This window comes from Atta colombica, unplaced genomic scaffold (genome assembly GCF_001594045.1).
Source record: "Atta colombica isolate Treedump-2 unplaced genomic scaffold, Acol1.0 scaffold274, whole genome shotgun sequence".
Lineage (NCBI taxonomy): Eukaryota > Metazoa > Arthropoda > Insecta > Hymenoptera > Formicidae > Atta > Atta colombica.
Window position 1 is genome coordinate 599423 of NW_017259375.1, and position 16934 is coordinate 616356.

Sequence of the window (16934 nt, forward strand, 5' to 3'; positions counted from 1 at the left end):
TCTCCACTCATCGACAACGTGGCAATTTATGTTTCTCGAATGTATACAACAAGCCTGAAGGTGCCTCAGCGAATAGCTGGCGGAGACCTTCGACGTCCGTTTCACCGTCCTTCTCCATTTCGCAATAGCAAAAGAGCCAGGCTGTTTACCGCTAGAAATAGATAGCCTAGTTAGGTAGTGTACGTTCTCGGCTCTATTCTTGGTACAGGCCAACTTTTTCCATGCTCATGCTCGCGCTGCTAGCTGGCTTGCAGTTAGGCTTATGTCTAGGTCTCGCGTAACTACACTACGATTACCTCACTCGTTCCCGGTACTAGCGTTCCATTATACACGAAGTTACGCCGTATCAATTCCACGATAAATCATTCCGCTGCGTGCCGCCAAGGAGTAGGACGAACCGCCGCGACTCCACAACCTCGTAAATTAGACGTTCTGCGAACGGCATGCATCCATTGCGAGATATTGCTTAATCTTTGGACAAAACTTGCATAACGGACCCTTCGTGGTTCTAAATGAAGCATTAAAAGAGATAGTGTAACAAATAAGTAAAATGAGAATAAATAAGTAATTAAATTATGTAATTTTCTCGAAAGAAACCTGTTTGCAGTGAAAATGTATTATTCAAATAACAAGCAGAAAAAATCATGTAGAATTCATTGACTCAATGTATCTGTATATTAAAAAAGAAAAAAAATTACAAAGAGACTACAAAGGAAAAAAAAAATTTATGTTAATTATTATAGATTAAACAAGGACAAGTTCTGCGAATAATTCCTAAAGTAGGTCACGAGCAATATATTACTTTCGCTTTCATATCCTTCTACCTACTTTCCTTACGGTCATCTAGGTCTGGCGATTTCCGTTTTCATATTCGGCCACCGTGGCCTTGAGGAATTTTTTTCTTTGAACCTAACCCACGGTCCCGCATGTTAAGGTCTTTGTTCCATAGGCTTGATCCGCCGACGTTTCCGAGAACGCACTTCGCATCGGCCGAAATTAAGGATATTTATTGGTCTGGCGCTACTAAGCGGAATCTGAACCCCAAAACGGTCTAGAGAAAAAAGCCGGAATAGCCTTCGCCGGTCCTCTCCGAGGTCTTTGTTCCATGGAAATGAGACAACCTTGATCATAAAGCGAGTCTAACCGATTGCAAAACAAGAGAAAGAGAGAGAGAGTACCGTGGGGAACGCGTTGTAAAGGCGTTCACGCGTACCGCGTTCTAATCATGCATTTATGTGTGACAAATAACAGACAGTAAGATTTTCATATTAAACGAACATCGACATGAAGGACTGGTACTAAATATACATAACATAAAGATGGATTTAAACGCAACGTTTCTTTTGCTTTCTTCTCGTTCGTCCAGCGGGAATATTATTAAACGAAGAGAGACCTTACGATCGTGAATTTTTGCGATACTTGCACACAAGCAACACACGCGGTAATGACGTCAAAAGTAATTGCATTTCTCTTTCGTTGATGGAAATGCAGTTAATTCTAGGCATACTTTCAAAGAATCCTTCAAGATAAGATCTTAATGGCGCCCCGTACTTCGCGGCAGAAGTAAGGACCTCTCAGACGAAGTCAGTTGATTTAATCACTTAACTTGTTCGTACCAACGAAGAGACACCTTTGAAGTGGAACGTGTCTGATGGTACATCACCAGAGGGGCCCTCGTGGCGGCCGGAATCATTTTCTGGAAAGTACTCGGGACAGGCGTATCAAAGACCAGGAGGAATGTCGCAAGATCAACGTTATCGAAGAAGAGATAGAAAAGAGTCAGATTAATTTACATCATGTACAAGCTGCGTACACGTTAAAATTTCAAAGTGATTAATAGATGTGCGATGACGCATAACTGAGGCTCGCATGATAAAGATTTCTATTTTGTGTACGATTAGATGATTTTTTGCGATGGCGCCAAGTGATGGGTAGATGGACGAGGAAGAGAAAGAGAGAGAGAGAGAGAGAGAGAGAGAGAGAGAGAGAGAGAGACGAAAGTAGAGCGGAATGACGAGCATTTATACAACGCGAGTGAACAAACGCCGCAATTAAAACAAAGCCTACGGCATTTGTCCGACGCCCCGTCGCGTTTTCCAACTGCCGCCGAGTCCCACGGGGGGCAAACCACCCATACCGCCGCCCGAGGTGACGGTGAGGGTAGTTTTGACGCAGAAAAAAAAGAGCGGCAACTTTTTCGAGATAACGACGATTATTTCAGACTGGCGAGAAACGACCGCGCGACCTATAACCCAACAAAAAGTGACGAATTCGCCAATGTGAACGACCCTCTAGCCGCTATTGTCTTCGATTACGTCATTAAATAATTAGACGTTGATTACCATTCCTTCAATCCGAGAGAAATTACATTATTTACGATATCTATACTAATGCAAAAATCCATTAACTTGACAACGATAATATTATGAAAATTCAGGCCAGCAATAAAAATACCTTAGCAATCTTGTTTTTTCAATACATACCGCTCATTTACAACAATGATATAACTTTAAAATTAATCATTTCTTAGTTGTTAAAGAAACAAAAATATAAAAAAAAACATGTCTTTATTTTTCTACAATCAATTATTACATCAAAATTAAATTTCAAAATTAATATTTATTACAACGTTTCAATGATTTAAAATTCATTTTTTGGAAAACTTATAAGTTTTTTTATATATATCGTTATTATAAAAAAAAAGAGATGTGTAGCTATGAAGCATCTTGATATACCTAATCGCTGATTCAAAGTCTATTTAAGTGTTGTCTCTTAAAGGCGAATAAATTATATATATTAGAAAGCATCGCGTGTTTTATTGGATGATAGAAAAAAGGAGGGGGAAAGAAGAATAAAGAAATATGGGGTTAATCTATTATCAATGCATGTAAATACAGCAAATGACGTTCCCTTTTCCGGTATAAATTATTAAGTAAGCCCGGTCGCATTCATTACAGCTATATTAAGGGAAGACTTCCACTACCTTTCTCTAAGTCGCTATCAATCACCCGAAGTCTCATTACAACAATATTACAACTCTCGGGCATCAATTAAAATCATCACGGAATCGCCTGCTAAGTGACTAACATTAGGTTCTTCGGTCATTCGAGCAATGCGCAGAATGTTCTGTAAAAATTGACTCATCGTAAATTCGAGTAAGGCTGGTAAATAAAAAAAAAAAAGAGTAGAGGAGTCCAAGCAAAGCTGGCTCCCCTCGATTAGTCATCCTCGGATAAAAGCCACTATTAATTACCTTCCATGAAACGGCTAGACCATCTGCAAAGCCATGATATCTTGGAATTAATATAATAGCAAGATAGCGTATCATCGAATATGTAATTAAATATATTAAAATACGTTTATAAATAAGATATTAGATAAAACTATTTTCAGAAAAAAAAACCCCCGCCATTTAATGCAGCACAATATATCATGACCATCTGTCTTCTGTTTAAAACTTTATAAATTAAAACTTTATGAAAATAGGACGTTCTAAATTAAACGATTAATATTATTACATAATATTTAATATTGTACATTATTAATTGCTTGTCAATCAATTTGGAATGATGACAGCATCCTTCTCGTAAATAAAGTTCTCGTAATAAAGTTTTGTCATCAAAATTTATGCCTCTCTAACCGTGCTATATCCTCATTAGGTTTGACTTTCTTTGTCTACTATATTATATTATTGCTTCTGGAGATTGTATTGAGTCTCTAGACGGTTCATTTATAATTGTTTAAATAATGTTATACAAAATAAATGTACAATAATATTAAGCATCTAAGGCCCGTTTATTTAATAAAATAATCTACATAATCATAAACTATCTGTAAGATTGTTTCAAAATTTATCTATACACATAATATTTGGAATTAAATATTATTCGTATTTTAAATTTTGTACAATATATTTTGGAACATCATTTAAAACAACGATTTTATTTTTTATCGTTTATATCAAAATAATACTGAGAAATTATTGTTTGCATGTATTAATTTTTCCCCTACATTTGTTACTGATCCATCCGGCACAATCGTCAAATGCGAATCGTGTTAAATTCGCCACCGTTTTCCCGGGGAAGTAGATCTCGCAGACTGTGAGACAAGAGTCGGATCGAGTTAGCGCAGAGAGTTAGCGTGGGTTAAATCACCTTTGTGAAACTGCTCGCTCGCCGACGTGCCGCCCCGTCAGTCCCGACACCCTCCCTCCCTTCAACACGCTTGTTGCTCTCTCCGCGTTCTCTCCATCCCCCTCTTCGTCCACCATTTCGTTACTCGTCGGTACACATGTACAAGGTGCTCGGTGTGTTTAGGATAGGTAAATTCTAGCGAGCTACCAGCAACTGCCAGCGAAGACGAGCGAGTCCTCGCTCGAGCATTGAATGGGAAGTCGAGATGGCGGAACTGTGCGAGGGAGAGGGGAGGGGGCAGGAAGAGAAGATAGAGAAGGAAAGCAGGAGGGTGTTAATCCGGTTGCTTTATTGCTACGAGAATCCCTCCGGAGCGCGGCACCACGTCTGCCAGCTAGTTCTCCCCTTCTCGAGCTGCGTATCAGGGGGGTTAAGTTCGTTTCCAGTTCGACGACCTACTACTCTACGGGGGTGGTGGCGGCGGCGGCGGCGGCGGTGGCAGCGGCGGCGGTGGTGGTGGCGACGGCGGCAGTGAGAAGGAAGAGGGCAAACGGAGCCTCGAATCCCACCGGGACCCACCCCCCTTGGAAACACCACGTCCGTTCGTATGTCCGTCTGACCTCGGTTGACCGACCCGGCTTATTACTGCACACCGACATTATTACCGCGCCCCGTCGCATTTCTCAGGTCCGGAGATTCCGGGAAGCGTCGGGGACGCGGTCGCCGATTTCGATGTATGAGGTATCCGAGGCGGATTGCTGCCAGCATGCAGTTTCGTGCCTTGCATACGAAGCTGTGGACGCGCGGCGATGCAGATCACTCGGGGAAGGAACGCCGCTGCGGTATGGATTTTATCCCGCGGAACGTTCGACCGGACAAGCCGGCAGTCCCCTTTGCTTATGAAACGTTCCCCTATATTAACGCTTGAGGACCAAACAGAATCGATTGGAGAGAGAGAGAAAAGAGAGCTCTTAAATCTCGTTTAAATCTCTCTCGATGATTCTGATCAATGAATCTATTAAATTCATAATGTCAAATTATACTCAAATTATAATTTGAGTTATTTTTAATCATTTCTATAGATTGCCACTACTCCTACTTAATATATCGTTAATTTGACTAAAACAATGGAGTTAAATAATTTTACTCAAGAAAATATCAAATTTGATTCAAATTTTAGTTTGTTAATTACTAAATACTTAATATAGATGATGTTTACTATGAAAAGTAATATAGAAATGACTTGATTTACATTTGGCCATACATGGAAGTTAAAAATAACAAAATGTTATTTAAATCAAAAGATTGGATCGCCATTACTCCTTTGATATTTAATAGTATATATTTATTATAAGTACATTTATTATTAGCTATATTAAGTATATTATAAATATATTTATAAGAGAATCTTTTCATACATTCACATCCAATTAAATTCATGTATCTATTTCGTATTTCCTCATTTCATTTCTCATTTCCTCGACACCCTTGGATAGTCATAAGGTTCAGATTCGAATCCTAGCCAAAGTAATGTTTCCCCCAACAAAGTTTTTTTTACAAAGTACTTTATGCACTATTATAATCAGCAATTAATTTAATTTATGAGATTATTAATTTAATATTTGTAATTGCATTGAAAGTAATCGACAGAGTAATCGACAATTTATATAACTGAAAGATGTATTTATAATTTACATAAAAATACATAAATATTAGCAAAAATATAGCTTCGACTATATTTGACGCTGTCTCGTTTATTTGTTTTATTTTCTTTTATTTTATTATATTTTTTTATACTAACAACATATGATATTAATCATCAGTTTCGTCGCCATCCATCATTAATTTGAGTGTAATATAATTACACTTTCATGCGCAACCCCACGATAAACTCGGGTAATTCTGAGTTTCCTTCGAATCCTCTCCCAATTCAGTTCCTAAGTACCATCTGTCGCTGTCCTAATTAGACGGCTTATCAAGCCCCGGCAAATTGCCGCGTGTACACGACATTTGTTCATAGACGCGAAAGGTGCCAAAACAAGAGACATTAGCATATGCAGCACGCAATTTACCATCGAAAAAGATGACGCGATAACACTGACGTCACTTCCTCTATTTGCGACCGACCTATCAATTTATTCAGTTCCATTCTTCAAGAAAATTAATTATGATATTAATAAACTAATCATCGACTCAAAGTTCAGCGATAAAATGCATAATTCTTTTTTCGTGCGGTAATATTTTTCTATGAAATTTTTAATGCACGCACTTCACGAGAGCGCGGGTAGTGTTCATCCTCAGGGACCGGCATATTTATTTCCGCCGCGTTTAACCCCCGCGCGCCATCACACACGCTCCTGTACCGCAAATGCCGAGTTATGAATATACATTATTTTTCAGTAACATTTTCGCGCATCGTAGACGGCCCGAGCTTCTCGAGGGAGAGCCGCACGAAACCGGCGGCGTGGTAATTCTTTCTCATCCCGTAATTAGGAAACGGACCCTTTTTCACGGAGGATATAAATCACGCGAGGGCCACGAAACGACAAAAAATACGTCGGTAGAGAAAAAAGAGAAAGGAGAGGACGAGAAGGGACGCGATGTCAGGTTGAGATGGAAAAGCCAGGGCTAAGGTGCGAGCTGATGGTCCAGCGAATAACGGGCGCGACGACTTCGTTGGAAACGCTTGTAAAAATATACCGCGATAAACTCTCTGCCACGCAGTTCTTTCGTCCGGTGCAATCGCAAAATGCCGGAAAATTACTGGTGTAATTCTTTTTTAACTCTCAAACCGAGACGTAAAAAAAATATTTAATTAAAAATACATAGCCTCTGAGATTTACCACTTTTGCATTATCTTTTAAAAGAATGGTAGAAAAATAATCTTGATTTTTATAATTTGTAAATTATAAATAAAGATGTATTTATTTTATAATAAAAGGATTTCTCTTTAACAAAGCAAGTTCGATAAATTTAAAAAATTTGAATCTTTAAATACGTTAAACGAATTTAGTTATTGTACTACCACAGATGTATTACAGAGACTTTAACTACAATAGATTTTGTATTACAATAGCTTAGTGCATACTAAAGCTGCTATACATGAAATTAGTAAAGTTAAATGTAAAAGCACATAAATATTTTAAATGAAAAAATGCTTAACAATGATATATTGTTACATTGTTGTATTGTATAACAAAAAATATATACATATATATTTTATTGTCAAAGTTAATTATATTATGCTACTGCATTTAAATATACATATAAAACAACTTTTAATGTGTATTAATTCAGTTTAATGTGTATTAATGTGAGTGAATTCATCAATGGAGTAGATGAACCTATTCATGAAACAATTTTTTAGCGATTGATGTTTAGTTACAGAGATGGAAAATATCTTTTTGAAAATAATCAATATTAACATTTTTAGGTCAAAACAATAAGAAATGCAAAAAAAATTTCAAATAAAAGTTTTATGATTTTAAAAGATCTTACAACGCGCAAGACTAATTAAATTTTTTATAAATAAATGATGGGATATTTTAAAAAATTTCATATTTTTTAAAAACCCAATCACGTCGTTTATAAAGTGCTGTCGAAACCATAAAACTTTTATTCAATTATTTTTTCGTATTTCTTGTTTTGACGATATTCACTTAGAAACATCAATACCGATTTTGTTTCAATAGAGTTTCCACCTTTAAAATCAAATATTAGCTGCTAAAAAAATTATTTCGTAATTAAATCTATGTACTGTATACTTATTCAAGGTTCTGGATTTTTTATTTCACACTTTATTTCACAGTCGAATTTTTCTTGTAAATAGCTTACTTAATAGTAATAAACAACGAGCAATTAATATTCCTAATTAATTGTAATAACTATCACTCACTAAAACTGATCACTCATAAAAAGGAAAGCATTATACGAAAAATATAATCGAATAAAAAGTCGGTTAACTCCTCGCCAATTTCTCTCTCGCTACTTCCGCAAAGCTCACTCCACCTCCTTACTTCCGTATCTGATTACAGCAAATAAATTCCAAGAATTGCTTTGCGCGCTCTAACAGTCATGCTTGTCGCAAACGTTTTCTTACATCACTTATATCATGAGAAAATATGAGTTCGAACTACCTTCGTCATCGCCGCAGGTGAGGGGTGCGGTAGGAATGGTAGGAATATCGGTAGCGTATATACATCCAGGTGACTGCGACCGATTCCGAGAACGTATATGATTGCCGTGTGGTCAGCGTGTATAAATATACCCGACGTCTTGCGGGAGTAAATAATACTGGAGGTGACGCGAGCGAATTTTTATCGCTTGTATGGAGTGCGTACAAGACGCGCTTTTGAGTTACGCGTGCACGTTCCACTTGACGTTTACAAGCATGTCTTATGCGCGTAAATCAAATAATAAAGTCGTGATTTCGTTAAATCGTGTTAGTCCCTGTCTATCTGTAGCCATAAAAGATTTGCTAATTCACGCAATTCAGTAAATAAACAAACAGAAACTGAAGAACGACTGAAGTCTATCAATGTAAATTAACTATAACTTTGGTTAACTTATTTTTTATCTTTCTTTAGCATTAAGAATTTGAAAAAGGTAATGAGTTCTTTGTAGTAAAAGAAAACTGTAGTTAATAATGCTAAAATAGTGTTAATATTTTGAAGTAAAGAATACGTAATAATGAATTATAAATAAAATATATTAAATTTTAATAAATATTGATTTAAGATCTAAATATTTATACTAAATATGAATAATAAATATGAATATATTTATTTGATACAAAAATCATTAATTTTAATTTTAACAATCTTTTTTTTATTGAATAAATATTTATTTATTGTAAGTGAATGTTTACTTAGTTCTTTACTATTCAGAAATATACATTAAGATTTAATTTTTTAAGATTTAATTTTAATTTTTTTTTCAGATTTTAATAACAGACCTGTTTTCTAAAGATTAAATCGAGATTAAAGTTAATCTGCATTAATAAAAATAAATGTGTGTGATCCGAGCAAATCAATTTAATTCCACTTTCATCTATCTTACGCACAACTAGATGACTAAATTTGCAAAATCTAACCGGCAAGCGGTCAATGATCGACGCCGTAAAAAGTCACGGGGGTGCACGTGAGTCATTGTTGCGCCAGACAGGGCGGCTACGAACCGACCGGTCCCCGCATTCGTTAGGGGATGTTTTAATGGGCCGCCGCTTTGGATTTGCCGGTGTTTAATTACAGGGGCTCTCAACCTGCATTTACGTTAGCAATGATTGCGATTTTTCCGAAAGGCAACTCGAAAGGCTTACACGAAAAAGAGAAATGGATGCTACTGACGAACGTAGATAGAACGTGATAATTATTTATGTCTAACCTTTCCTAGATATAACAAAAAATCCACGCAGAATGACGGCCGTTAAGAAATTTTAAGCAGTGAAAAGGGTGGAGCGCGACACGCTTTTTGCGCTTGTGCCACGCACCGAAACGCAATAACGCATGGCGCAACGTAAACGCGAATACTCCACCCTTCTGGAAGGGATGAAGTAAGTGGGCGAAGAGGGAGAGGAGAGAGGAGGGTAGACATAGAAAAGAAGGGACACAGTCAGCGAGGGGAGAGCACGAGAGACAGACAGAACGAGGGAGAAAGAAAGAAAGAGAAGGATAGACAGGCAAGAGAGACAGGATAAGAGAGAGAGGAAGATAGGTACTTTACCACCCCATAAAACGGGGGTGTGAGTGTTGTGTCTGGCGCTGGACCCACCCTAGGGTGAACGCCCTAGAACCCCTGCGCACAGACGATTTTTCGTCTCGTTCCCATCAAGGACTTCGGTCCCGTCTACATCAGCTCTCTCTCCGCCGCCGATCTCTACCTCTCTCGTCTGTCGTCTCCCCCCCCTCCTCTCTCTCTCTCTCTCTCTCTCTCTCTCTCTCTCTCTCTCTCTCTCTCTCTCTCTCTCTTCTCCGGAGCTCCGACAGACTCCGCAAGGTGTCTACACTCCTGGACATAAATGAAACGGCAGGAAGGGAGTCGGCGACGGGCTGAGGGGTGTAGGCCCGTTCCTCCGGGGATTTTCTATTCCCACAGGCGCGATGTGGCTTAGAGCGCGCCCAGCCGATTCTTCTCACTGACACTTCGACACTGTGCTTCTTTCTCCCTCACAATATGTTTAGACTGATTCGCGCGTAGCCGACACGGTTCTCGCAACTATCGACTGTGTACTCATCGATAAAGACATAAGTGGGATCATGACGCGAAAAGTCAAAACTTTTCCTTGCAGTTTGTTCTTGCGGAGATACACGATGCTAAAGTCAGCGATAGAAGATTTTTTTTTAATCTTTCAATTTTCAAAAAATGACTAACATTTGTCAAAATGTTTCACAACTTGTAATAAATAATCATGATGCAAGTAAAAAATTTTTATAAAAATATTTATATTTTATTGTTGACATTAAATCTGTTGTCTTTCCATTCTTGTTGCCAATAAATTATACATGAATAATTTTTTTTCTTAATTAGATCTATATATTTTCGAGAAGGACAGAGATGGAAAATAGTAATCGAAAGTTCACCTGGAAAAAACGAATCTCTTCTTTCGTCCTTCTGGGAGACAGACTTCCAACCGTGATTCAAGGATTTGAAAGTGTAATCGATTCAGTCGGAAAGCTGACGGCGACTAATTAACGGCAAGTATAACGGCGCGAAATTTAAGCGACAAAATATACCGGGTGGCAGGTCGTGGAATAAGCGCAAAGTTTTCTCGTAAACGAGGCGATTTATGAAAGCGGTTCTAATAATGTAAACGCGAATGCAAAGTAACGCGGTTCCACACGTGTAAGGCTTCTCTTGGCAAGTTTTACTGGTGTAAGCCAAACGAATAACCGCCATAAATATCGTAGAATTTCAACAAGGCCCGCGCACGAAGAGCTTCGATTTATAGCTGGCCATTTCTCGTATCATCGTCTACGTCTACGCGCGCGCGTTTTCTATCCTCTAATCGTTATCTACCGCGTTTTAATTACGGAAAATCGAAAAAATACAGCTGCGTTGTGCGAAAAGCGGCGCGCGTCATGCGTTTAGATTTATTCGGCTTTGCACACGCTACGGGAATTATATATCGTCGCGTCGCATCGCGTCGCGTCGCGTCGCCGTCGCCCGCGAGGGACGCAGCCATTTTCGTTTGCCTGAACGCGAATGTTATGATAACGAAGTGGAGTGCCACTGCTGGGTCGCAGAAGGTCAGAAATTGAGCAAACTGAGGGATGCGATATAGAACATGGACAGGAAACGAGACAGATCGGTGGTCGAGGAGGGTTGATAGGGAAGGGTCCGAGGACAATCACCCCTTGCGACAATGTGCGCGAGTTGAAAACCGAGTCCGGTGCTATATATACACGTGTGGTATGAACCTTCCCATTAGTTTCCCGATGCGCACATACATATATAGCGAAAAGTTTTCAACTTTCACGCAGCTATATGTTTTACATGGCCGTGAACGCCGATGTTAAAGTTACCTCTCGGGAAACGGAGAAGAGATATTTCAATCGAATTATGACTCGCACGCGCCATTGCGTAAACGCATATTCCAAGAGTCCACAAGGTGTGCAAGATATCACATGCGACACATGCACACAGATGCGCATGCGATGTACATAGTTCAATTAAATTCCTTAAAAATTTTTATGGATCGGACAAACGGCGTCGCGAGATTACATTTACGAGGAACGCTATATTGAAATTCCGCGTAGCGCTCGAATTTCTGTCCTGCTTACGACTATCCACCGCAAAATATACGCATAAGAGATCGCTTTATCTTCCATTCCGCTGCGATTCCATCCTTACGCTGGCAATATAGGTAATCCATAGCACAGGTGCATCGCGAGTGCCGGCGATAAATCGCGCGATTAACTCGCGAGCGGGCAAACTGGTTTTCTATGTGCATCTAATCTGAACGCGGCAAGGTCGTAAGTCCTTTTAATATTTTAAATACACCGTTCGGCGGACGTTTATGCGCTTGGAATCCAGCGTTTACGCGCAACCGCAATGACAATGTTATATATAGGCAATCTGTGATCCTCACGAATTAACTACAAGGATCGTAATGCGTGCTAATTATCGTATAAAAATTTTAAAGCGGATGATTGAAGAGAGAAAGAGGGAGCATAATTTATTAATATTCTGAAATATAGATAAGAGCCTCTAAAAGAGAAATTTTAGGATGCGTACACACATCCATATTAACAATAAAAGTTAAAAACTGTCATGTCAGTTAAACATTCACTTAAACCATGATAGTAATTTAAAAAATAAAGCAACAAACAAATATATTAAGAAATCAAATTTTATTCCATTTTAAATGGAATTTTCGATTTCAAATTCTTTAATTTCCTAGATATGCAGCATAATTTCTTAAGACCTTATACTTAAGACCTTTTTAAATTTTTTAAGAGAACTTGTAAAATTTTTTCTAATGTTTTTCTACATATATGAATTAGTCATTTTAGGAACCCCAAATTTTTGTCGAAATTGAAATGTTGGAGAATGTCCAAAATCAAGAGAGATAGATGTAAAACTTCCTTCAAAAACCATATCAATTTTTTTAGATACCAAGCCTATAAAACTGTCATTCACTTAATAGACAGTAACTTATGATAACTTATGTTTTCCTTAGATTATACTCTGCAGAAATACACTCAATAATGAATTACTTTAGCGTAACTTGTGCATGAATATATTAATTTGTTTTTTTGATGAATTATGTATATTTTTTAACACTAAAATTAAATATCTTTTTGAGCTACAATGTATTATTTTAAAACTTCTTTAGAAGTTTGTTATTACATTTACAGAATTTCCTAAAATGAAATAAAGTAGGTAAAGAAGCAAAGAAGGTTTAACCAGAAAAATAGAAAAGTAAAGGAATAAGCAAAAATTTTAATAATAATATATGTGTGATAACTTGCGGACGAGGTATGGATATATGAATGAGTTAAAAATTTATGTAAACCAAGTTCCCTTCTTGGCTGAATATGCTGAAGTGTAATAAATTCTATTTTATTTACATAGAATTTCCTAATTAAAAAAATCTGTTGTATGTATGAAAATGTTCATTTACTTCAGAAACATTATAAGTCATTATATATAAACATAAACATTATAATATTTTCAAAAATAGTTCAAAATTAGTTTTTTTTTCAGAAATAAGTTTTAAAAGTGATATATTTCACTTACTCAACGTAGAAGGTAATGAAGCAATATTTTCAATTATTTTTAATAACTACAGTTGTAAAAATTATATTGTTTTTTTCACTTCCTCAAAAATTAAATTTTTTTACTTAGATATAAGATTTGTAAAATGACTGATTCTTAATTATGTAATATATGTTTATTTTTCAAGAATATTATGAAATAAATAGGTCCTTCAAAAAATGTTATTAGAAACTTTTCGTTCTTATTATTAGGGTGAATCGGTTTAAAATATCCGAAGTGGCTTCGAATAACCACTGATGAAACGTAGGTATAAGGTAGGTAAAGACCTCTCCTACACCGGTGTAACGTTCCACCAAAGGAAGGGACAATAAACGGCTGTGCGTAGGCCATAGACCTGGCGGGCTTTTGCGCCCTGTTTCATCCCTCCCTCGCCCTCTCGCCCACGCCCGGCCTCTTTGCTGTTTGTAAACACAACCGTGCTACTTTCGAATGCAGCTCCATTTCAATGGCGATGGCCGCCACGTCCAGGGTGCATATGACTTCAATATGACGCTCACGTGTGACGTGCATGTCAGGCTACGGACTTTGTGCTGGATAAAAATTTGCAGAATCGATTTTTAAGGGCAAAATCGAGCGTTTATAGGCAATATATCTACGATAATTTATACAATATCCTATTGCGACAATTCCGCATTGTGTATTTTGTGTATTTCTATACCGTGTTGTTGATAGTCATTTGATAATGTGCCTGCTACAAGCGAAAACAGCAATTAAAAAGTTTCGCTAATTTGAACGGCTGTTTATTTAGATTATGGAGGTAACCTCGATAGCAATGAGTTCGCCGAGAGGTGTCGAGAATCTTGTAATTTATATCTCGCTTAACGGCAAGTCATCGCAATTTAAGACAAAAACTTGGTATCTTTTGTCCGCGACTCTCCCGAGAGTGTCGCTAATGTATCAAGATTTCGACTGTATTATGCAAACTTAAATGCCGGCCCATTACGGCGTAATTGCGCAATTACGACGGTACTCTTATGTGCGCTAATAAAATATATCATGGCGAGATTATATTTCAATATCAGCAACTAACACTCTATCTAACAGGTACACAGCTCGGGGATTTGCGACGCATATTTTTCTGTCACACTTCCTCCTGTTTTCCTCGTATTTAAAATAATGTATACCGATTGGAATCTTAATTTATTGTAAGAAGTAACATCGTAGAGATATAATTGATTGATATAATTATCCGATAGGTCAAAATATCTACGTGCACAACGCATTTAAGATGCATAAACAAGACGATTAAAGCGGCATAATTACGTGTACGTTTATTACGCAAGCGTTGACCTAAGTTTTCACACAAGGCTTATGCGTTCGCTAACTTTTGCATAAAGGCAATCTTGATATATACGCTCTGAACTCGCCTTGAACTTTAATACGAGCAGGTGATGAAGACACCTTGAACCGAGCAAAAACGAAAGGTTTCATCATAGACGTGATGTCGTCAAGAAGATATCGTACCACCGATCGATTCTACAATATTCGCGGTAACACTATCAACAGGAAAACTCAACACAACAGAGGACGATCGATCGTTGCCACCGGACGCAGATAATCTCGTCTCGTCTTACCCCGCGAGCATCGATACACATTCTATTTTATCGGTTCTTTAATATAATATCTTACAAGAATATTATTGATGTTAGCGTTTAAAATCAATTGTGCAAAAAAGACGTCGTACGCCTCTGAACAGGAAATCGTGAGATATTATAAATTCTTAGCAAATGTGATTTAAAAAAATTAATTATATTGTTTCAGTTAGACAAAAAACAATAATAGCAATTATAAAAGACAACTATACAAGTCTTATATGTAGAATTAATGTACATATAAATATATATTGTTGAATGAACTATTTTGTAGTTATTGCAATTATTATAAATTCTAGCAAAAACAATTTAAAAAAAAAAGACTATTATGTAACTTCAGTCAGAGGAAAAGACATAATAACAATTATACAAGTAACAACTGTACAAGTTTTATATATAGAATGAATGTACACATACAATTCAATAAATTGTTTTATAGTTGCAACGACAAAACAGTTTATCCAAATGTAAATTAATGCTATACTTGACGAATTTGATACAATTTTGTGCATAATATTCAGAGAAAAAGACATAGTGACAGCAACTAAAAAAATATCAATGTGTATTTAACATCATGCGGTGTCTATACAATTTTCTGTATTGAGATTACACCAATGCGATGTAGATTTAACATAGGTTTTAAATCCATATTATAATTATAATGATATAAATACCAGAAATTATAAATCCACTCGGTTGGTGTTAATATTAACACTCTAAAAAATATCGATGTGGATTTAACACCATGTGGTATACATAATTTTCACATGGTGTTATATCCGATTTTTTAGACTGTACATATAAAGGCGACAAATATAGTTTTAGAATTAATTTAATATATAACATGTAATATATATTTCATATATTGCTATAAAATTCAACTATGTACTCTCTGTATAATTCTACATATAAAACTAGTATAGTTATTATCTATAATTACCATCACTTTTTCTTTAAGCGTTGTACACAAAGTTAATCATAACAGTATGTAATATAAAAAGTTATCTAGTAGAGAAATAAAACGTGTGTAATTTCTACGTAACAATGGACATAGTAGTATATTTGCAGTAGTGTATTTGGTATATTTAATTTCGATAAACGTGATAAAATCAGGTCGCCGCAAAAATTTAACGCAATCGTCTTCGGGAAGGAAGCCAAAGTCCCGTCTGTGCGGTGCTTCTCTCTCTCGTTTCCAGCGGCTCGGCTTTGATCTCCATTCGAAGGGTTGCCGAGGGATCCAGCCCCGGATCCGCAAAAGTTCGTCGGATCTGTCTGACTCGGCGTGATTCGAGCTCAAGACATCGGCCTCTATCGAACGACCAAGTAACGCCACGCCGCCGTCGGGATGGTGGTGGCGATGATGATGGTGGGGTTCGGCATCGACGGAAGAGAGAAGTCGGCCGCGGTGTGGGAGCCGGTGTAGTGTGTGAGAGACGCGCGGGTAAGTGCGAGAGCGAGACGGTAAAAAGGGAAGTAAACCAGGAAGGATGGTCAGGACGCCGGAGGGGTACACGGCGGTACCGTGGATGAAAGGGGAGAGGGAGGAGAGGAGAAGAAGCGCGATGAGCGTGGTGGGATAGCGGCAGTGCGAGCCCGAGACGCGATCGGTGGGGAAGAAGAGGGAGTCCTGGGGATCAATGGACGCAACCCCGCGGGGCACTACACTCTCTTGGATACTACGTAGTAAGCCCGCCACTGCGTAGTAATACTATGCCCGCCGCTACGTACTACGCCCGCCGCTATTACACCAACCAAGCGTTCGTCCCCCGCGCGTCACCCGCATTTCTCCTGGTCTGTCCCTCTCTTCTTCTGCCCGTCGCTCGCCGACTGCGCACTTTCCCCTCTCGCATCCTCGCGCTATATTCGCGCAACTTCTCTCTCTCTCTCTCTCTCTCTCTCTCTCTCTCTCTCTCTCTCTCTCTCTCTCTCTCTC